The sequence below is a fragment of the Mustela nigripes genome, chromosome 12, assembly GCF_022355385.1.
Source record: "Mustela nigripes isolate SB6536 chromosome 12, MUSNIG.SB6536, whole genome shotgun sequence".
In the NCBI taxonomy this organism is placed as follows: Eukaryota; Metazoa; Chordata; class Mammalia; order Carnivora; family Mustelidae; genus Mustela; species Mustela nigripes.
Window position 1 is genome coordinate 69,786,685 of NC_081568.1, and position 13,387 is coordinate 69,800,071.

Here is a 13,387-nt window from a genome sequence, read left to right on the forward strand (position 1 = left end):
AACCTATATCCACATGGACAGTCCTGTGGAATGTGGCAGTATTATTCTAGACCAGCAGTTCCAACAGAACAGTCTGTGATAATGGGAGTGTGATAGACCTAAATTGTCCAATATAAGAGCCATTAGTCACATGTAGTTATTGAGTGCTTGAAATATGGTTAAGGCAATTGAGGACTTTTCATTGTGTTTCATTTTAATTAATTAGTTATATTTAATTAAATAGTCATATATGGTTAAGTTTGTCCCATTTGTTTGGGGCAGTCTACCGAAGGGTAGGAGAATATGCATGATGGAGGTTGATCACAGGAAACAATACCAAATACTTGAGAAACACATGACAGATGAGGCCAAGAGCAAGCGCCGTGGCAGCATAAAACAGCTCTGGAACCTCAGATTTTCTCAAGCATCTGCTGCATACACAGAAACCTCGTCGATGTGAGGAAAGGGGGTGTATTTGAAATGGAGTGATGTGGGGTAGGTAAAGTAAATTCAGAATGGAAGAAGAGTGTAATCCTGACGATATATGGGTGATACCTTCATCTCCATTTCCGTTAGTGAGATGCCCCACTTTGGCAAATGGCCAAAGGAAGCACGAGGTTGGACAGTGGTCAGGGCTGGACTTCCCTATCTTCCATAGGCAGTGACGCAGCAGGCAGAGTGATGGGTTGAGGGAGGCCTCAACTTCCTAACTTTTCAGCTATATGAAGATCTCTTGGGCCCTTCAGGCAAGCTGGTTCTTTAGATGACGCAAAAAACATTAGGAGCTCAGACAATCAGTGAGTCTGACACCATTCCTCTCTATCCATCCCCAAGGCATGGAATGACAATATAATCTTCCTGCCATGTGCTATATCTGTTCTGAAGGCCAATTCTCACACGCTATCTGATAAAAATATGACATCTGTCTTGTAGGCCCCCAAGTCAGAGTTGAGGATGGAAAAACTCGTCTTTGGAAAATTCTAAAACCTCTGCTACATCTGGCATACTAACCAGGACTCAAACTGCAGTAGCTAGTTCCTGCTTTGGGAGTGTTAATAATCATAAGCCACTCCAGGGAATATCTCAGGAAACTGATCATGGTTGGGGTAAGGGAAGAAATAGAGAAGAATCAGATGAGAAGAAAGAAAAGCACAAAAAGAGGTATCTTACATCCTATCAATTCTCACCAATGGAAATATGCCAAAGGCACTTCCTGAAACAGCTCTAACCATAGTTCTTTCTTCCTGGCTCAAAGGCCACCAATACCTTTCTGCAGCTACAAGGTAGAAGCTAAAATCCTACATTTAGCAATCAAGCCCAAGCTCCCTGGGCTAGGGGCCTACCTACTCTATACCTCACATGCCTCTTGCGTCCCAGAGAAACTGAACCTTTCACTTCTCCCACATACATATGCTGATTTGGGCCTCTACATCATCTTTATATCAGCTACTCCCACCACCTAGTCCACCCTAACCACATCCTTCCTTTTTCCAACCACTTCTTTAAGACCCAGTTAATATTGTCCCCTTCTGGAACAATTCCCCCAACTAACCTATCTGGAGGGAGTTCTCCCTTCTTTTCGCACATCTAGATTTCTCGAGAAGTGTCTTCCTTTTTTATTTAACTCTTCAAATGGCTAATATCCCTACTAGGTGTAGCCCAATGCAGGAATGAGATGCGACTTTATCATCTATTTCCCACAGCACTCAGCACAAAGTAAGAAATTCAGCAGTCATGCAGTGTGCTTTGGTTCACTTTAACAAACATATTCTGAGGACTAATTCCATGCCAGGAACCATGCTATGTGTTTCAGCCACAGTTGATATAAATAACCAACAGGTGGCTCTAGTTTATTAGTACATTTATCCCATCTTCAAACATACCTGGAAGAGTCCCTAATTCAGCTGACTCTCCAAGGCTTGAAGAATATTCTTTTGATGAAAGTGACTATTCCCTGCATCAGATATGACTCTTTCTTTCCTTTATCACAACCTCACTCCCCATACTGCTCTAGAATATCTCAGAAACCTGAAAGCATTTGAGGAGGTCAGATACAATCTATGGTAAAATCCACTTCAACTCCTAGTAGTAAGCACACTCAGGCCTCTCTGTGAAATGATTAACAAACAAATAAATTAAATTTGGGACAAACAAATTTAGCAATTCACTCCAATCTGGCGAATATTTTTTCCAACATACTCTCAAAGGACACTTTGTCAAGAGGGACAATAAGACCAGGAGAAAAAAATCCAACAATATGTGGAGAGAAGAAAATGTGATTGCAGAACTAAACATACTAAATCCCAGTGGAAGCAGTGAACACAATATTATATACCACAGAACACAGAACCAGCGAATTAGTGACAAACTTGAAAGAAATTCTGAGATACTGAAGGAAAAACAGAAAAAGAAGAAAATAAAAAGATCCACAAGGAAACTCCAGATAGGAAAAGTAAATACAAAATAAATTTTAGAAGGAGAAAACTGTCAGATGAAGACCTAATGATCAAAGCAATAACTGAAGAGAACTGCACTGACATGTGCAGGGTCATAGAAGCCAGAGATAGAGCCGCCAACAACTCATACATGGCACCTGCTCTCACTGAGGACACAAATAAATTATCAAGACTAAGTCAGTTGTTAGCAAATGCACTAAAGAAAAAATAAAACAACAGAACAGAGTGACTCAGAGTGACAGAATGGCTACCGTTAGGTGATCAGAAAAAAAAATTCTCTGACAAACACATCTAATCCTAAATGAAAAGAAGGCATTAGTTGTGAGAAGTCTTCTGGGTAGAATGCCTACTGCAAAAGCCCCCAGGTAAAAGCATGGCATGGTTAAGGGTAAGAAAAAAAGGCCAGTATAACAAGAGCACAGTGAGCAAACCAGATAGCAGTATGAGAGGAGTCTAGAGAGGTAGGCTGGGGGTAGATTGTGTAATATAAAGCATGGTAAGAAGTATAAATATGAGAGAAGCCATGGGAGAGTTTTCTGCTGGAAAACGATCACTTTGGCTGCAGAATGCTGTATGGATTTAATAAGATAAGCAGAAATAAGGAGACCAATTAGAATCCTACTTCATGTTTAGGAAAAAGATGACAGTAAACTTGGCCTTGAGTTCTGCAGCAGATATGAACACAGCAGATGGAAAATAAATAGATGGCAAAGATACATGAAATAAGAAAAAAATCAGAAGTAGCAATAGGAAAAAAAGGCTAAGTAAAAATCAAAGGATTATTTTGTTATGATATTCCAAAATAAAGACATTTATAAATATTTCACAAAATAAGTAAAACAAGCAGGAAGAGAAGGAATCCAAGAAAAAAATGACAAAACCATTATAATGGTTATCTTTAAAATACTTATTCCAATCTTTAACAAATTAAGTAGAGAACTAAGAATATAGAGAAGCTTTTACTACTGATTAATAAACTTGGCTTAACAGAGATATTAAATACTATATCCCCAAAATATTGAATGTACATTCTCGTCAGAAAGTCATAAGGACTTCCCATATTTCTCAAAGTGAAAATTTAATCGCCCATATTCTTCAACTACAATGTTAAGACAATAGAAATAAAGATCAAAAGATTAAATAAAAATCTCAATCACCTTGAAATTTTTAAAAGTCATTATGTAAGTAAATGTAAGACAGAAAGGAAATAAAAACTACAAATAAAAGGAAATATCAACTATCATGCTACATATTAAATCCATGAGAGATGGATTATGAAAAAAAGTCCTTAAAACATGAAAAAGAGGGGCGCCTGGGTGGCTCAGTGGGTTAAAGCCTCTGCCCTTGGCTCAGGTCATGATCCCAGGGTCCTAGGATTGAGCCCCATGGGCTCCCTGCTCAGCAGGAAGCCTGCTTCTCCCTCTCCCACTCCCCCTGCTTGTGTTCCCTCTCTCACTATATCTCTCTCTGTCAAATGAATAAATAAAATCTTAAAAAAAAAAGAAGAATTCCAGGATGTAGAAATCTGGGAATAGTATTGCTCATACCCTAACAATGATGACAACAACAATAGCTGGATTAACTACAAAACTGTAACTTTTCCTGAACCCATTAGAGACTGGAGATGAGAGGATAATCAAAAAGCCTTAAGTCTAAGAAAGACAGGTGCCACCAGTGAGAAATGCAATAAGACCAAAGGTTCACCTGTGGCAGAGCACAAAAGGAAGGAACACTGGACATCACAGGAGCAAGTAAGAAATATTCACATAAAAATTTTAAACAAACTACTAAAGGCAAAGCACGGGTGATGTGACAATATGGGATTCTTGGGAGTCACAGACACAAGGGAAATTCACACCTCTCACATGCTCTTCTCCACAGACCTCTAAAGGATGCTCATTAGAAAGACTGGCCTTCTGGCTTTCTCAGTGATGTGACCTGCCTCTCTATGACACAGTCAAACTATTCCTTGTATCTTTGGTGGGTCTTGATCAGGGGACAGTATTGCATCCCTCCCACAGTAGTACCACACTTCTAAAGACCTAGAGACTGCTCATTTCCTGACCCTTGCCAAAAGCAATGGACTTTGCAGCCTGTCCAGGACTGAGGTTGGATCAGAACAACACAGGATTCTCACTGGTCTCCACCACTTAGCTAGTAAGCATGAATACCAAGCAACAGAAGATTATGGCCAAGGAGGAGCAAGAGTACACGGAGAAAATCGCTCTGAGATGTAAGTGTACTGGAAAGTCTCAAAAGTGCAGGTAGAATAGGATTGTTTAAGAAAGAAAAAACAAAAACAAAAACAGAGGGTTGGAGGCGCAGCATGGTGCCAGGGTTGCTCAGTCAGTTAAGCAGCTCACTCTTAGCTCACATCATGATCTCAGGGTGCTAGAACTGAGCCTCGCTCCCCCGCCTCCCCTGTGAGGCTCTAGCTTAGCAGGGAGACTGCCTCTCTTACTTCTCTCTCTCCCCCTCTCTCTGACCTTCCCCTCACTTGCAAGCTCTCTCTCTCAAATAAATTAATTAAAAAACAAAAAACAAAAAACCTCTGGAAACTCAGCTGCTATCCTAAGCAAAATGTTTTGAAACTGAAGGTATACTAAAAGCAAACATAAGAACAGAAAAGATCTCAAACCCAGGTTCACAAACTAAACTCACTCAATTGGTCCCATATTAATAGCTTCAGAGAAGAACTGTGCACACGTCCACAAAAATACCACATTTACATTGTAATTTTACAGACACATGACTATTGCATATACATGAGGTAATTATGCAATAAAAACTACAAGACAAGGGGACCTTGGTGGTTCAGTCAGTTGGGCATCTGCCTTCACTCAGATCATGATCCTGGCATCCTGGGATCAGCCCCACATGAGGCTTACCACTCAGCAGGAGTCAGTTTTTCTCTCTGATCCTCCCCTCTGCCCATGTGCAAAAAACAAAAAAACCCAAGAAAATAAGAGACAAAGCAATTATCTAAAACATAATCAGGGCAAACTGAGATACTAGAATAATCTGACACGGAATTTAATATAGCTGTGATAAGTAAGTTAAAGGTCTGAGTGGAAAAAAAAATGAACGACAGGTATAAACAAATGGGGAATTTCAGTAGAAATATGGAAATTATAAAAAAGAATTAAATGCAAATTCTAGAAATAAAAAAATGTAATAAGAGGGCCAAAAAATGCCTTCGAAAGGCTCAATGCAGACTCAACACAGCCAAGGAAAGAATTAGGGAACTTGAAGATAGGGCAACACAAATTAGGCAAACTGAAACACAAAGAGAAAAAAATGCATAAAAAATCCCCCAAACTGGGAGCACCTGGGTGGCTCAGTGGGTTAAGCCTCTGCCTTCAACTCGGGTCATGATCTCGGGGTCCTGGGATCGAGCCTCGCATTGGGCTCTCTGCTCAGCGGGGAGCCTGCTTCCCCCTCTCTCTCTGCTTGCTTCTCTGCCTACTTGTGACCCCTCTGTCAAATAAATAAATAAAATCTTAAAAAAAAAAAAATCCCCCAAACAAACAAACACCAGAGCCGAGTATCCAAGAGCTATGAGACAATACTAAATAGTATACCATATGTGTGATTAGGGTCCCAGAAGAAAGAAACAGAATTGAAGAAAAAGAAGAATTTAGAGTCTTTATTATATTAATCATTGTCATTTTAAATTTATGGTCTGATAACCCCAGCACCCCCTCCACATCTAGTCTAGTTCTGATGTTTGCTCTGTCTCTTCAAACTGTGGGGTTTTTTTTTCCTTTTAGTATGGTTTGTAGTCTCTTGTTGAAAGGAAGACATGATGCACTCAGTAAAACAAACTGTGGTGAACAGGCCTTAGCAAGTAGTGATAAAGCTTGGAGACAGTAGAAGTGTTTTACAGTCCCATGATTAGGTCTCAGTGTTTTGATAAGCCTGTGCCCATGGACAGTCAACTTCACCAATATTTCTCAAGTTTCCCCCCCTTTAGTGGGGAGAGAATGGCTAAAGGGGTATTTCCCTTCACCACATGGAAGGCAAGAGTGAACTAGAATTCGATAATTTTCCTCCCTCAAGATGATTAGGCCCTGATAAAACACCAGCAGATTATGCTCTAATAATATAATTTCTCCTGGAGGCAGGCCTTATCAAGAAGATAATGCACTGGCATAATTCAAAATGGTTTCTTTTCTCTACCCTTTTTGAAAGTGTGAGTAGATTTTTCTGTGATTTTCACTGTAAGAACTTGGTAGATTTTTCTGAGGTAAAACTCATAAAAACATGAGAGCCTTGTAATAACTGGGATCCCCCTGGAGTTTTGATTTCTTAAGCTTGTCCACACTGCACCTCCAGCAGTTTGTTAATCACGGTTTAGGTCTTTTTTATCCCAGTACTCATTCCAATGGAGGTGGGTTTCTGATCCAGTTAGTTGTGATTCTATCTATCCATATGTCTCCAATTTATGGGACAGAGGTTTGCTCTGTGATCTCACTTCTCAGATGGATCTGAAAGAGTTGTTGATTTTTCAGGGTGTACAGTTTTTTTACTTGTTGTTAGGATGGAATAGCAACTTCTATGCTCCTTACATGATGGAGTAGAAACCAGAAATGTGAAATATATTTTCAGATAAATAAAAGCTTATCATTTACTACCCACAGGTCTGCCCAACAGAAACTTGGATCTATACCAAGAAATAAAGGTGTCATGGTGCCTGGGTGACTCAGATGTTTAAGTGTCTGTGTTCAGCAGGGTCCTGGGATTGAGCCTGCTGCTGCAGGCCTGCTGCTCCCTCTCCCTCTGTCTGCTGGAGGCACCCTCTGCTTGTGCTTTCTCTTTCTCTGTTAAATAAATAAATAAAATCTTTTTTAAAAATAAAGAAATAAAGGTGTCTAGGAAAGGATACATGAAGACAAATATAAAATATATTTTCACATTTTTAATCACCTAAAAAATAAATGACTATCTAAAGCAAAAACAGTAGCTAAGTATTATGGAATTATAGCATATGATAAAGAAAATTCATGACAACTATAGCACAAAATTAGGAGGCAGAAAATGGGGGTATTATTACAAGGTTGTTGTTGTTTGTTTTTTTTTTAAGATTTTGTTTATTTGTTTGACACAGAAAGAGCACAAGCAGGGGAAGTGGCAGAGGGAGTGGTAGAAGCAGGCTCCCTGTTTAACAGCGAGCCCAATGCGGGGCTTGATCCCAGCACCCTGGGATCATGACCTGAGCGGAAGTGCACCACTGTGGTGCCCCATAAAGTTGTTAACTTATGCATGAAATAGTATAATACTACTGGAAAGATGACTGTGATTAATAAAAGACTATATTGTAAACTCTAGGACAACCACTAAAATTTGTTTGAAAGAGGGACAAATAATGCCAATAATGAAGATAAAATGGAATCATAAAAAATAATCAACCTAAAAGCAGGCAGAAAAAGAGGATAAAAGGAAAAAAAGAACAGATGGAACAAACAGGAATCAATGAGAAAAATGATAGCTTTTAATCCAATCATATCATAATCATATTAAATATAAATGGTCTAAACACACAAAATAAATGACAGAGGGACGCCTGGGTGGCTCAGTTGGTTAAGTGGCTGCCTTCGGCTCAGGTCATGATCCCAGCGTACTGGGGTCAAGTCCCACATCGGGCTCCTTGCTTGGCGGGGAGCCTGCTTCTCCCTCTGCCTCTGCCTGCCACTCTGTCTGCCTGTGCTCACTCTCTCTGACAAATGAGTAAATAAAATCTTAAAAAAAAATAAATAACTGAGATTATCAAATTGGATGAAAAATCAAGACAATTCTATGCAATATAAAAGAAACCCACTTAAGACAGGTTAAAAGTAAAATGATGCCAAAATAATTAAAGACAAGACACAGACTGAGAAAAAACCTTTGCAAAATAAATATCTGATAAAAGACTGCTATCCAAAATATTCAAAGAACTCTTAAAACTCAAAAATGAGAAAAACCAATGAAAAAATGGTCAAAGTATCTGAATATCTCATCAAAGAAGACAGAAGTATATCAAAAGATGCTCAACAACACATGCCATTAAGGAATTGCAAATTTAAACAATGAGATACTACTACACACCTATCTGAACGCTGAGAAACCAAAATGCCAACAACACCAAGTGCACAATGAGAATGTGAAGCAAAGGAATTCACATTCATTATTGGTGGGAGTGAAAAGGGGCAGTTACTCTGGAAGATAGTCTGCAGTTCATTACAAAGTTTCTTACAGTTTACCATATGATTCAGAACTGGGATCCTTGGCATTTACCCAAATGAGCTTAAGACTTATGTTCACACAAAAACCTGCATACAGATGTTTATAGCAGTTTTACATAATTGCCAAAACCTAGAAGCACCCAAGATACCCTTCAGTAGGTGAATGCATAATAACCAATGTACTCCCATAAAACATTATTCATCGATATAAATAAATTATCATGCCACGAAAAGACATGTTAGAATCTTAAATGTATATTCCTATATGAAAGAGGCCAATCTGAAAAGGCTACATAATGTATGACTCCAACTACATGACATTCCAGAAAAGGCAAAATTGTGGAACAGTAAAAAGATCAATGGTTGCCAGAAGTTCACAGAGAGAGGGTGAATGAATGGATAGGTGAGGTACAAGGCATTTTTAGGACTGTGAAACTATTCAGTATGATACACCATAGGCGGACACATGTCATTATATATTTGTCAAAATCCAAAGAACTGTGTAAGACCAAGAGCAAACTCTATTATAAACTATGGATATTAGTTAATAATAATATAATCAATATGTGCTAATGAACTTTAACAAATATATCACACTAATGCAAGACGTTAATAATAGTAAAAACTGTATAGGGGCAGGAAAAAAGGACAATGGTAAAACTCTGTATTTTCTTTTTTTTGAAGTTTTATTTATTTAAGTATCTCTATAATCCTTATGAAGCTCAAACTCACAGCCCTGATCAAGAGTTCCATGCTCCTCCAAACTAACCAGCCAGGTGCCCCAAAACTCTGTACTTTATACTGTTTATATTTAAACCTGAAACTTCTCTAAAAAATTAAGTCTATAAATTTAAAAGTAAAATGACAGAAAATTATATATAACTAAAACACAAATCAAAAGAAAGCTGGAATGGCCATATTAATATCAGACAAAACAGACTTCAGAACAAGAAATATTAGCAGGTATAAAAAAGACATAATAAAAAAGGGGTAAATTAACAGAGAGGGCATAACAATCTTAATTATGTACACACCTAACAAAGAATTTCAAAACACATGAAGCAAAAGCTAACAGAACTGAGCAGAATTCACAGATCCACAATTGCAGATAGATTTCAACCCTCTTCAGTAAGAGAAAGAAAAAACAGAAAATAAGTAAGGATATAGAAAACCTAAACATTATCAACCAACTTGACATTTACACTCTGCTCAACCCACTGACAAAATACATATTTTTTTCAAGTGCACACACGAAACATTCACCAGGTATGCCCTATTCTTTGCCATAAAACAATCCTCAACAAATTTAAAACCAAAATCATGCAAAGTATATTCTCTGACAACAGAACAAAATTAGAAGTAAAAATTTAGAAAGATTATCTGGAAAACCCCCAAACATTTGGCAATTAAGCAACATGGTTCTAAATAACTCATGAGTCACAGTGGAAGTCATAAAGGAAATCAGAAAATATTTTGAATTTATTTAAATGAAAAGATACATCAAATGTATGTGATGACCTTGACCAAGTGATTAAAGCTTCCATCACCAGTAATAAGTCACGTTGATATCACGTGCATCTAAAATGATGCAAGAAGGGCATATTCTTCTCCAAAACCCATATGTTTTGTCTAATCATAAGAAAATATCAGACATCTTTACAAAAAAAAAGGGGGGTCTCTCTGCTCATCAAGGAGCCTGCATTCCTCCTCTCTCTCTGTCTCTCTGCTTACTTATTCTCTGTCAAATAAATAAATAAATAATCTTTTTTAAAAAATCAGACAAACCTAAGTTAAAGGCCCTTCTAGGAAATATCTGACTAGTACTCTTTAAAATTGTTAATAGCATAGAAAACAAGAAAAGAATAAATGAAAGAGACAGGATAACTAAATGTACTGATGTTCCTGAACGGGGTCTTTGAACAGAAACAGACATTAGTAGAAAAATTGATGAAATCTGAATAAAGGCTCAATCTTTTTTTTTTTTTAAGATTTTATTTATTTATTTGACAGAGAGAGAAATCACAAGTAGGCAGAGAGGCAGGCAGAGAGAGAGGCGGAAGCAGGCTCCCTGCTGAGAAGAAAGCCCAATGTGGGGCTTGATCCCAGTACCCTGGGATCATGACCTGAGCTGAAGGCAGATACTTTAACCTCCCCAGCCGCGCAGGCACCCTAAAGTCTCAATCTTATGGTAATAGCAATGTATCACTATTAATCCCTTAGTTTTGAAAAATATGGTTGTATAAAGCTGTTAGTATTATGGGAACCTGGGTGAAATACATATGGGAACTCACTGTCCTATCTTTGCAACTGCTTTATAAATCTAAAATTATCCCAATATAAATTTTTTTATTAAAATCTGTGCATGATACAGCCAAAACAGGGCTTACCTATAAATATGTATCATTAAATGCTTATATTAGAATAGAAGAAACATTTACAGTCACTATCCTAACCTTCTATCCTAAGAGTATAGAGGAAGAGGAAATTAAATGAAAAGCAAGTAGAAAGAAGGAAAGTATTGGTAGAACTAGAAACAGAGAAACAATAGAGAAAATCCATGAAACCAAAAGTTAATTCCTGGAAAAGGTCAACAAAACACAAGTATCTAGCCAGAATGGTATTTTTAAGAAAGACACAAACTTCCTTTATCAAGGATGAAAGAAGAGCTATCATTTCAGACCACTGTGGCATTAATAAATTCAACTTGGAGGAAATGGAAAAAATTCCCTGGAAGACACAAACCAGCAAAAGCTCATTCAAGAAGAACTAGATAGTGGCACCTGGGTGGCTCAGTTGTTAAGCATCTGTCTTTGGCTCAGGTCATGATTTCAAGGTCCTGGGATCAAGCCCCTCTGTGGGAAGCCTGCTTCTCCCTCTTCTACTCGCCCTGCTTGTGTTCCTTCTCTCACTGTATCTCTCTCTGTCAAATAGAATCTTTAAAAAAGAAGAAGAAGCAGAAAAAGAAGCAGAAGCAAAAGAACTAAATAGAAGACCATTCAAAATGGGGCACCTGGGTGGTTCAGCTGGGTAAGCATCTGCCTGTCAGCTCAGGTCATGATCCTAGGGTCCTGGAATCAAGCCCCACAACTGGCTTCCTGCTCAGAAGGGAGCCTGTTTCTCCCTCTACCTCTGCCATGCACCCTGCTGATGATTTCTTGCTTTCTGTCAAATAGATAAAATCTTAACAAACAAACAACTATTCAAAACAAAATAAACCACTCTTATCTTGAAAAGAGCCTGCACATTAAGCACAACTTAAAAAACAGGGACCAAGTGGGCATTATACTAAATAACTCTTCCCTTAATAATTGCCTGGCCACAGGACTAAATTTGTAAATAGCACACAATCTTTTTTTTCTATGGTAATGTAAAAAATAAGTTAATTCTCAAGAAGACATTTTTTTCACTGTTCTAAATTACAGGATTTTAAACATTCTTTTCTATATAAAAGAGCATCTATAAAATTTTCTATTTAAAATTTCATTTAAAAGCAATTAAGACCTGCTTTAGGATGAAAAAAGGTCCTTAACTTATGTGGTAAGAGTGTGTATCAGCCTGTACCCAAATATTTTCCCCTGGCTTGGTTTCTCAAAAAGCATATCATAGATGGTTTTATACAGGTGGTATCAATGAGAGAAGAAACTTGAAGGTAAGGATGGTTTAACCTGACACTGCTAAGTATCAGGTAAGAGATGATATTCAGGAGTTTAGTTCTTCTCAGTCACCTAAATCACAGAACCAGTGGTTCAGAGCCCTGCTATCTTAATTTCTCTTCGACTAAATGTCTCAACATCAGGAACTTTTCACTCCTTAAAAAGCTTGTTAGAGAAGTTCATGAAAACTTCTAAGAAGAAACACAGAATATCCCTAAATACAGTAATATCTTGTTTATATCTGATGGCCTTAGGTTTCCAAATAGGCAAAGGGAGAGAAGATGAAATAATTAACCAGAATAATCCTACACTAATCAAAGTGTATCCCAGCAAAGAAAACTCTGGGCACAAATGGGTTCACTGTTCTACCAAACATTTAAGGAAGAAATACTAGCAATTCTAAGCAAACTATTCAGCAAAATGGAATAGAAAGAAACACATTCCAACAAGTTTTATGAAGTCAGCATCACCCTAATAAAACAATTTTCAAAAATTACATGGAAAAAAAACTATAGACCAATGTTCTCCATAAACATGGATATAAAAATCTATAACAAAATATTAGCAAATCAAATCCATCAATATATCAAATGGATAACATCATGACTAAGTGGGGTTTAACCCAGGAATGAAAGGTGAGTTTAATATTTAAAACTTAAGGGGCACCTGGGTGGCTCAGTCATTAAGCATCTGTCTTCAGCTCAGGTCCTGATCCCAGGGTCCTGGGATCACGCCCCGCATCTGGCTCCCTGCTCAGCAGAAAGCCTGCTTCTCCCTTTCCCACTCCCCTGCTTATGTTCCCTCTCTTGCTGTGTCTCTCTCTGTCAAATAAATAAATAAAATCTTTAGTAAATAAATAAATAAACTTAATTAATGCAATCCATAACATCAATAGACTAAAGAAAAATCCCATATGATTGATTGTAACAGTATTTTGAAAAACAGCATTTGACAAAATTCTACTTCCATTCACAATAAATAAAGCAAATTAGGAAGAAAAAGGAATATTCATAATCTGACAAAAGTGAGCTGCATAAAACCTTTAACTTATGTCATATTTAATGGTGAAAAACTG